Source organism: Camelina sativa, chromosome 12 (genome assembly GCF_000633955.1).
Source record: "Camelina sativa cultivar DH55 chromosome 12, Cs, whole genome shotgun sequence".
Classification (NCBI taxonomy): domain Eukaryota; kingdom Viridiplantae; phylum Streptophyta; class Magnoliopsida; order Brassicales; family Brassicaceae; genus Camelina; species Camelina sativa.
Window position 1 is genome coordinate 4,172,244 of NC_025696.1, and position 10,962 is coordinate 4,183,205.

At 39.7% G+C, this 10,962-nt stretch overlaps 1 long non-coding RNA gene and 1 pseudogene across 1 annotated transcript; both read left to right on the forward strand.

The window, feature by feature from the left end:
• Positions 375 to 926, forward strand: LOC104730037. The gene is made up of 3 exons (XR_758377.1): positions 375 to 460; positions 592 to 658; positions 737 to 926. It is a non-coding gene; the product is annotated as an uncharacterized LOC104730037 (long non-coding RNA).
• On the forward strand, positions 2,346 to 4,287 carry LOC109127898 (annotated as a pseudogene).

The following is a 10,962-nucleotide window of genomic DNA, read 5'->3' on the forward strand; positions in this document are numbered from 1 at the left end:
CAAAAAAAAAAAAAAAAAAAAAAAAAATCCGTAAAAAGTTTCATATATTGTTTTTAAAATTCTCTCCGTAGTATTTAATTTCCGTTTGTTTAGCATTTACATTTAGAATGAACTAATGAATTATACTAAAAAGGTGTAGTTTATTTTAGATTAAAATTTTATACTGAGTCCAAACAATCAACATCGAAATTGGCTGCATATGTTATAAGAATTGCATGCATATGCATATAATAAGACCACAAACACTATACAAAATGATTTTTACGTTCAATTCATCCTTGATCATAATAATTAGGATTTGATACTTTGCTTTTAAAGTTTTCTGTATAGAAGCAAAAAAAATACTACTAATTCATTTCCTTGCGTTAAATTAAGGACTAATTTTGTGGAACCAAACGAGACAAGAATGGCGTGAATGCAGAGCCAGACAACAATGCCGAGTTCCAGAACCTGCAATAAGGTGACAACCACAAACAATTAGGATAACAAATTATTTTCTATCTGCAGATAGGATTGGTCTGTTGAAATTCTTCAATATGTTCAGATGAAACTCGTACCTTCTAACTCATATACTTTATAATGACTTTTCAGCTGGAACTCGACGTACGATAGCTTATTGAGCACAAACAAACTTTTTCCTCGACCAATCCCTCTTAAGGTGATCTAACTTATATAGTATATATCATCGTTGCTAAGAAAGTTTTCTTTAAATTAATGATGCTATAATATGTAACAGGAAATGGTGCATTTCCTTGTTGATGTTTGGGAGGAAGAAGGCTTATACATATGACACGTCAAAACAAAACAAAAAAACCAAATAAACACAATTTAATTGCTTTTGTCAAGTTCCATGTGATTATTTTATTTTGTTAAAAAAAATCCATAATTTTACGAGGTGAACACTTGTTAAACTACTAACTGGAATTATTTTGGGTAAAGCTTTCATAGTTATTCCGTTTTTTTTTGTGGTCATGGAGGATTCATCATCGTAAAATAGTCTTCCAATTGTAGAAACTCATCAAGATTTTTTTTTTTTTTTTGGCTCAACTACTACTTTTCATTCGCCCATAAACGATTACACATCAAGTTCCACAAGGTTTTTAACCCAATCAGGCACAATAGAATACAATCTGGGGACGTAATTCATAAAAGAAGAAGCCTCCTTTGCCATTCTATCCACCACTCCATTCCCTTCCCGATTTATAAACTCAAACCTGATGCCTTGGAAATTCTGGCTTAGCATGTTGATATCTTATGATTGGACTTAGAGCTTGCATACTTTGTTGCCCCTTCACCAGGTTTATTAGCTGTTGGGAATCAAACTCAAAGATTACATGATTATAATTTAGTCTAATTAACTCCAACATAGCCCACCTCAGTGCCTCCGCCTCTGTTTCCAACACACTCTTTGTCCTCGGTAAAGCTCTAGCTCCCAACCATTGGACCTTCCCCTCATAATTGAAGATGTATTGGTCTGTCTGAAGTAGTGTCTATGTGATTCAAGACGTGATACAAGATTGCTGTTGTTTTATGTGCATGAGAAGTTTTTAAAAGACTTGAGAAGGCAATATTGAAGGACGGTTTGAGGATAAATTGAAGAGGAAAACTACTATTTCTTTGGTTGATTAAATTGGAGTTTTACAAGGAAAAGGAAAATAGCAAAAAGGAAAAAGTCTTTTTCTTATGAGATTTGGAAATCTTCTCCTATTGTGATTAGGAAGTCTTGATGGGTATATAAGGAGGTGTTGGGCACGTCCTAGAGAAGCAAGAGAGCTGAGGCATAAAGGTTAGAATCCTAGAGAGCTTTCTGTTGGTGTGCGGCTTAGTTTCGCGGTTTGGTGCTTGTGTTGTTCAAGCTTCTTTGTTCGTCGGTGTGACGTGTGTGTGAAGGTTGCTCAAGAGAGTTGAAGATCTGAAGTCTAGGCTCAGGGGGAGTTTAGCCCAAGGTTAGGTTATCTTGGTTTGAATCTAGGCTTGGTGTTAGTCTAGTTAAGGGTAGAGAATTATCCTTAAGATTTCATGTTATAGAACGGAGCGGTGAATTAAGAGGGTTGTGCTTAATTTACGCGTTTGCGAATAGGTTGTATTTGCTTTCTTGTTCTAGTGGAATCGAAATCTGGACGTGGTCCCGGGGAGTAGGAAAAACCGAACCTCGTTAACAAAGTTCTTGTGTTCTTTACTTTCTGCTCTTTATTATTGCCTCATCCGCATTTACAAGTGGTATCAGAGCGGGTTCTCGATAGAGATTCAGTCTTGTTTCGGGTAGATCAAGGGTGAGGGTAGTTCAGGAAGTAAGGAAGAGCTTTGAATCAATTTTGATGACTTCATACAGAGAAGGCACGTCTATGACAAGACCACCGTTGCTTGATTCATCTAATTATGGATATTGGAAGGTTCGTATGCAAGCGTTTATTAGTAACCTTGATGAGGATTGTTGGAATTCGATTGAGCTTGGTTGGGAGCCCCCTAAATTCGTGGATGATAAAGGAGTTGAGTGTCTTAAGCCAAGAGATAAGTGGACTGCTGCAGAGAAAAAGCTATCAAGTTGCAATTCGACAGCCAAGACAGCGATTTACAATGCTATTGATTCAAGCCACTTCAAGTTAATCTCTCAATGTGTATCAGCTCAGAAAGCGTGGAAGTCATTGGAGAATATGTTTGAGGGTACTTCAAGTGTCAAGAGAACTAAGTTGGATATGTTGGCTTCACAATTTGAGAATCTAAGGATGGAAGAAAAAGAAACTGTGGCTGAGTTCAGTGCTAAGTTGTGTGATATATCTAATGAGGCTTTTGCTCTTGGAAAGCAGTACAAAAACAAAAAGCTTGTGAAGAAGCTAAAGCGGTCATTGCCTGCAAAATTTGAGTCAAAAATTTCTGCAGTGGAAGAAGCTCATAATTTAGATGAGATGGCTTTTGATGAGTTTGTTGGGATTCTTAAGGCTTTTGAATTAAGCAAAGCATATGAAGCTGAAGGAGTAAAGAAGAAAGATGATCAAGTTAAGGAAGCAATAAAGAAGGATGTTGACATTGGAGTAGCTCTTAAGGTATCATCTTGTGAAGATTCAATGGCCATGTTATCAAGACAATTTGCTAAATTTCTGAAGCGTAAGGGCAAAGAGAAGAAAAGTAGAATGGGTGAAGAGATGAAGACTTCATCAAAGAATGTTCAATGTTTTGAATGCAAAGGATATGGTCATGTACGGTCTGATTGTGCCAATCTACAAAAGCATAAGAAGAAGGCTATGAATGTTGTCACTAGTGATTCTGAAACTGATTCAGATGAAGAAGAAGAGCTGAAGAATTTGTGGCGTTTACAACTTTTGAAGATAGTTCTGAATCAGCGTCTTTAACAGTGTCTGCAACTGCTTCTGAATCTGCAGCAAAACCTGTAACTGCAACAGAGCATGAGTCTGAGAGTGATAGTGATTCAGAGGATATGAGCTATGAAGAACTTGGTAAGAGTTATGAGAAGTTGTATGCACATTGGCTTAAGGTAGTTGATGAAAATTCAGTTTTGGTTAAGGAGAAGCTCCAGTTAGAGGCTAAAGTCGTTGAAGCAGAGAAACATGCAACAGAGAAGGGAGAAGAAGCATTACAAGTTAAAGTGCAACTTGAAGAAACTCAAAAGAATTTGAGGATGCTTAATAATGGTACAAAGAAGTTGGATCATATTCTGAGTATTGGCAAGACAGATAAGTGCGGCCTTGGATATGAAGGAAAAGTTTCAAAAATCGGATCAAGTGTTTGTTTCAAGTGGAAAAATCACGTCTGCTTCAAAGCGTGCTTCAAAGACTACTTCAGAGACTGCTTCAGAGACTGTATTTGTGAAAGGATGTGGTACAAAAATCTCAGAATTGAAGAGTGCACCTAGACAAGTATTTCGACCTGTTTGCCATCATTGTGGTGTTGTTGGGCATATTAGGCCAAAATGTTTTAGATTGTTGAGAGAGAGGAGCCGCATGGAGAATGTTTTTGATGTAAGGTTTCATGGTCTTACATGTTATCATTGTGGAGTTCAAGGACATATTAAGAGGAATTGTTTCAGATTCATTCAAGGAGTCAATCATGGAGGTCTAAGGCGCAACAAGATTTGGGTTAGAAAAGATGAGTTCTATGGAGGTGGTGTACTAGGCTATCAACCGCGTATTGCAAAGCGGGGAGAATTTTCCTGTTAGTTTTGACCATGTTGTGACTCATTCAGGGGGAGAATGAAGATGTGTCTGGTGATGTTGTTTAAGTGTTTGAACTGATGAGTTCACAAGCATAGTCAAAAAGGGGGAGAATGAAGATGTATTGGTCTGTCTGAAGTAGTGTCTGTGTGATTCAAGACGTGATACAAGATTCCTGTTGTTTTATGTGCGTGAGAAGTTTCTAGAAGACTTGAGAAGGCAATATTGAAGGACGGTTTGAGGATAAATTGAAGAGGAAAACTACTATTTCTTTGGTTGATTAAATTGGAGTTTTACAAAGAAAAGGAAAATAGCAAAAAGGAAAAAGTATTTTTCTTATGAGATTTGGAAATCTTCTCCTATGGTGATTAGGAAGTATTGATGGGTATATAAGGAGGTGTTAGGCACGTCCTAAAGAAGCAAGAGAGCTGAGGCATAAAGGTTAGAATCCTAGAGAGCTTTCTGTTGGTGTGCGGCTTAGTTTCGCGGTTTGGTGCTTGTGTTGTTCAAGCTTCTTTGTTCGTCGGTGTGACGTGTGTGTGAAGGTTGCTCAAGAGAGTTGAAGATCTGAAGTCTAGGCTCAGGGGGAGTTTAGCCCAAGGTTAGGTTATCTTGGTTTGAATCTAGGCTTGGTGTTAGTCTAGTTAAGGGTAGAGAATTATCCTTAAGATTTCATGTTATAGAACGGAGCGGTGAATTAAGAGGGTTGTGCTTAATTTACGCGTTTGCGAATAGGTTGTATTTGCTTTCTTGTTCTAGTGGAATCGAAATCTGGACGTGGTCCCGGGGAGTAGGAAAAACCGAACCTCGTTAACAAAGTTCTTGTGTTCTTTACTTTCTGCTCTTTATTATTGCCTCATCCGCATTTACAATAATTACGGATCACCCATCCCACTCCGCTTTTCTCCCGATCCTGGTGCCATGATCCGTCTGAGTTACATTTAAACCAAGGTCTCGTCCGTCGTTTCCATTTGATTGTTATTTTCTCCACGGGAGCTGAGTTGTTTACCGCCGGCACCGACTCTTTTCTCTTTACCCACTCCTCAGCATCGGCTTCTGCTTTTCTGACCACCTCCAGAGCATCAAACTCCTTCCCTTTATACATCAACTCATTCATGTTCTTCCACAACCTCCAAAGTAACCAAGGAATAAGATTTATCCCTCATGCACTATTATCACTCTCCCCTTAGAGTCTCAATGCTGTATGGAGATTAGTGTATATGGAATCTCCCCATCCTCCTTCCATGGGAGCTGGAATAGGCGATATAGCCCAAACTAATCTTGCAAACGTACAGAGGAATAAAATATGGTTCACCGTTTCTGGATAGGAAGGGCATCGAATACAAGAGCTATCTCTTGCCATATGTCTATACGCCATATTTGCTGCTGTGGAGATACTGTTGCTTAGGCACCGCTAGAGAAAGTGATGGATTTTTGGAGGAGCATCCACCTTCCAGATTTGTTGATAGATGGGATCTTAGCTTGGTTGAGTTACCTCCGGGAGTGCATCCCTCTTCTTGATTTCCTGCGTTAAGACCCAGTAACCCGACTTAACAATATATTGCCCCGACTTTGAGTAATCCCAGGTATAGGTGTCAGAAGTTAACCTTCCTCCTGGTCTCACCTCCTCCACCAGTCTCTGCTCCTCTCCTTGTAGCATCAGGCCTAAGAGGTCAGTTCTCCAAACCCTTCCATTTTCCTCCAATAAATCTTCCCCATGATGAATCGAAGAGAATATCCTTTGGAGTTGATATGGAACCTGTTTTGTAGACAGTAGAGGTCTTGCCGGTTTTGTTCCAAGCCATTGATCCTGCCATATATCAATGTTCTTCCCATTCCCCACCACTGCTCTCGCTCCCTGCCGGATTAGTCTTTGAGCCTCATGTATGCTTCGCCATGCAAAGGAAGGTCTTGAGCCCAACGGTGCATTAAGAGGATTTGACTTTCAGAAATACCGGCTCTTATAAACCCCTGCCATGAGCGAATCCTTTTTTTCCAACATTCTCCAAAGTTGTTTACCTAGTAGAGCTATATTGAACATCTCGATATCCTTAAAGCCCAGCCCCCCTTCATGTTTAGGTCTACTCAACTCATCCCATGACTTCCAATGCATTCCTCTCCTTTCTCTTTTGTTTTTCCACCAAAACTCAGCCATAACCGATACTAGCTGCTGACATACCATCTTTGGCAATTTAAAGTAGGACATCGTAAAGGTGGGAAGAGCCATTGCTACTGCCTTTAACATCACCTCTTTCCCTCCTTGTGAGAGAAAATTTGACTGCCACCCGGATACTTTCTGATTAAACCTATCTCAAAGGTAGTTAAGTGTGTTAACCTTGGAGCCCTGGAAAGATTCAGGCAAACCTAAGTATATCCCGTCTCCTACTTCCTGTTCGATCCCCAGCTTCATCTTTATCTCTGTCCGTCTGGTTTCTTGGATCAATTTACCAAAGTGAATACTAGACTTTTGATAATTCACTCTCTGTCCAGATGCTAGGCTATATTCATCAATTATTCGGAGAATCTGGTCAAGTTCCTCGTCCTTGTGGTTGCAGTAGAACATGCTGTCGTCAGCAAAAAGCAGATGAGAGATGGGAGGGGCCTTCCTGGCTACTTTTAAACCGGCGATCTGCTTTCGCCTCTCTACAGTTTGAAGCATCTTTACCAGCATCTCCGTGCATATGACAAACAGATATGGAGATTAGGGATCTCCTTGCCTTAATCCTCTTGTCGGACATATCTCCCCATAGGGCATTCCATCAATCAGAATCTGATACTTCACTGAGGTAACACACTCCATTATTAGATATATCAGTCTTGATGGCTATGAACTCCTCGGAACATTTGTTCCCAGAATTTAGCGCATGTATCAACTCATGTGCTACTAGTATGTTGTCTGTGATAAGTCGTCCTTCTACAAACGCTGCTTGAGTTTCAGAAATTAAGTCTGGTATAACCTTTTTCAACCTTGCAGCGAGCACTTTACCTATGATCTTATATCCCACGTTGCATAGACTAATCGGTCTAAATTCTGTGAGTCTCTGTGCTGATGGCTTCTTCGGGATTAGGCATATATTGGTATTATTCAGATCTTGTTCCATCTGACCTGTACTGAAGAAGCGCTTGACCATGCCAATAATATGTTCTCCCATGCTCTCCCAGAACTGCTGGAACAGATATCCTGCCATCCCATCTGGCCCAGGTCATTTTGCAGGGTTAATAGCGAAGATTGATCTTTTAACCTCCTCCTCGGAAACCGGTTCCATCAATCTTTCATTTGTTCTCCTTGTAACCTGAGGGATGATCTCTTCCATTTCACTAAGTTGGTAGCCCATGTCCTCTGATGTGAAGAGTTTCTTAAAATAGGCCTCTGCAACTCTTCCCATCTCCACATCAGATTTCCATTCTTTACCCTCATCATCTACCAGCTTCTTTATTCGGTTCTGAGCTCTTCTATTTTTGGTGGATGCGTGGAAGTATTTAGTGTTTTGATCCCCATTATTCAGCCAAGTGTTCCTACTCTTTGACCTCCAAAACTCCTCTTCTAGTTGATACTCCTTGCTCAGTTCTTGCTTTAACGACAAAGTTCCAATCTATTGAGGGGAGCTTGCTTAGTAATTGCATCTATGCTCGCTTGCAACCCCTGAATTCTAGCTCCTGAGCTGGGTTTATCATCTCTTTTCCACTTAGAGATTACCTTTCTACACTTAGCTAGCTTTGCCACCATGGTCTGATCTTGATCTTGGGGAAGATCCCTCCAGAATTGGTCCATCAGGTTAGAAATGTCATTCCTTTGCACCCATCTCTTATCATATTTAAACCCTGCCCACCTTTTCCATCTCTCCCCCATCAAGTTATTGATCAAGGGACCATGGTCAGAGCTAACCTTTTTGAGGTACAGGGCTTGTGCCTGAGGGAAAAGCTCGTTCCAAGCTTGATTAGCCACTATTCTGTCTAGCCGACACTATATCAACTCATCATTCCTTATGCCATACCACGAGTATTGATACCCATCATGCTTTACTTCCCACAGCCCACAAGCATTCAGCATTTGCCTGAATTCGCAGCAAGTTGCATCTCTCCTCTCTGGACCTCCTATCTTCTCTCTCGGGTCCACTAGCTCGTTAAAGTCCCATGTCATCATCCAAGGATCTCTTCTATTAACTCCCAGCCGAGATAGTCTTTCCCATACTTCCCCTCTTCCTTCTTTTGTTGGTTCTCCATAGACACAAGTTAGATAAAACTCCTTATCTTGCCATTGCACCATTGCATCTATCATTCTTTTATCTAACTTCAGGATTTTAACTAACTGATTCCCTCCACATAAGAGCCAGTCCTCCACTCTTCCCAATCGGCTCGACAGTATGTAAGTCGAAAAAACCTAGATGTCCCACAACATTCTCCAAATACTCTCTACTCTTCTTGGTCTCACAGAGGAACATTATCTCTGGAAAATACTGACCACGTATTTCCCTCAGGTGTCGAACTGTAGGGGTATTCCCCACCCCCCTGACAGTTCCAGCTTAATATTCTCATATTTGGTTCAAAGGGTTGGAATTAACCATCAACCCTTCTTTCAAATTTTTGTCACTTCCATTTGCAGCCACAGAGCCAGACGAATGTGGACGGTTTGCTGCTACAGACGAAGCAGAATGATTCGAGCTTTGAGCTGCCACATGAGCAGAATTATCACCCTAGCTGATTATGCTGGAACAGTCGGACTCGAGGAGGACAGACACCTGGGATCCCAGCCGTTCAAAGACTGATGGGGAGCACTTTGACTTTTCAGAGGATCTTCTCCTGTCCCCCTCTCCACCCTTATCCCTGCTGTTCCCGAGTCTTTCAAATACTGAAGGAGTATGATCAATGATATATTCAGACACCAGTTTGGCTTTCTTACTAGCCCTTTCACCACTACTACTTAGTCTTCTCCGTTTATTTTGGGATGCTAGACTATCACCTGACTCTACTCCATCGTCAAGTTTTTTAGTCTGCCCCTCCACATTCACCTTTCGTCTCCATATCTGGTTGGCTAGTTGCTTGTTCCTTTGGTCTCCTTCAGAATGCCATTGGATTCTGTCCTTAACGCTCCTTTCCTTCCTTGAGGGGTTCCGGTTTAGAGATGTGTGTCCCCCTTCCTCAGAGAACTCTGGAATTACCTTCTCGTTCTCCTCAGGCAAGGCAATTCCTTTCCCTTTACCACCTCTCCCTGAGGCGTCATTCTTCCTCTGCTGCTTGGGCTGATGTTTCCTCTCCTTCCTCAACGGGACCTCGACCACTTGAAATGGGCACACCGCTTGGTCATGAGTGAGTCTCTTACAGAGGAAACAAACTTTCAGCAGTTTCTCATAGGTTAACTCCACTCTAATGTTCTCCCCTGTGGAAAATCTTGCCACCTTAACAAACTGAAGAGGGGCATCCGCATCTATCCAAGCTCTTGCTTTTACATAATCCACCGAAGTTGAATTTTTTGCATGAAGCTCCACAGTCTCAACCTTCCCCAAGGGTTGAATAAGACTCTCTATGGCTTTTTTCTTCAAAAGATGGACCGGAATCCCTTTGATGCGGATCCAAAATAAGATTCTCTTTAAAAACTCTGAGCCTGGATTTGGACACCACTGACCCAAAGTGATAATCCACTCGTTAACAAACCATGGACCTCTATACAGGACGTGATAGAGGTCACCCTCGCTCTCAAAGATGAACTGCACTTTGTCTTCTCCCACCCCTCTACCTCTCACTCTGTCTTCCATTCCCCAGATGGGTGGTAGTGCTTTTACCAGACCTCCGACTTTGTGAGCAGCTGGGTTCAAACATCGGACAATGACACTCAGCTTGTTTTCTTCAATTAAATCCTCATTGTCCAGATCTGGGATATCCATTGGTTCCCCTTCTTCCAGTAAAGCTCTCTCTTTGAGCTCCTCTAGAATCGAGGGTTCTCTCTTCTTTCTTGGGCGAAACATCTCTTCTACTAGTTTATCGAGCAACTATAAGAATTTTGCATAATCTAATAATCACTCATTTAAAATATATTATGATTTTTTTTGGGTACTAAGTTTATTTATGATGATAAGAGTTATTGTCTTGTTCCTTTTTAATAGCACATAGATGAATATGCAATTAGAACGTATATTCCTATTCAGTTATCAATATTTCTATTTTTAATGAATAATCACACTAAATGTCGAGATTAATTAGCTTACATACCTAGATATATATATATATATATAATTACACATCATGATATCCCCTAATTTGTTATCATTTTTATATTTATTTATGAATATATAAATATATATTTATTGGGAATTAAGTTTTTTTTAATGAGTTGGAGATAACTCATGAGTAATATACTTTTTTATAATCAATTATAATAACTATTTAAAGCTTGTTATTTAAATTATTATGGTAATAATACCAACATTAAAAATAACATTTTGTTTTTATATGATTATGTTATTCTTTATTTTTATTAACTTTATATTAATTGATTTGTTTTATAGCCTTTTAAGAATATTTTACTTATATTGTTTTTAAGAAATCAATATAACTTTGACTTGTATATCTGTAAATAAATTTTAGTGAAATTTTGCCTTCAAATAGTATGTAAATTTTAGTGAAATTTAATTAGTTTTAATATGTGATATTTAAGTTTATGTGAGAAATGAGGACATATCTAATTATTATTCACTTAATTGTTTTTTTTTAAAGACTTCTTTAATTGGGTGTTTAAAGTCTTTTTTATTTTATCTTCTCTTACATCGGTTCGGTTGTGGCCTAGGCTAGAAACTAT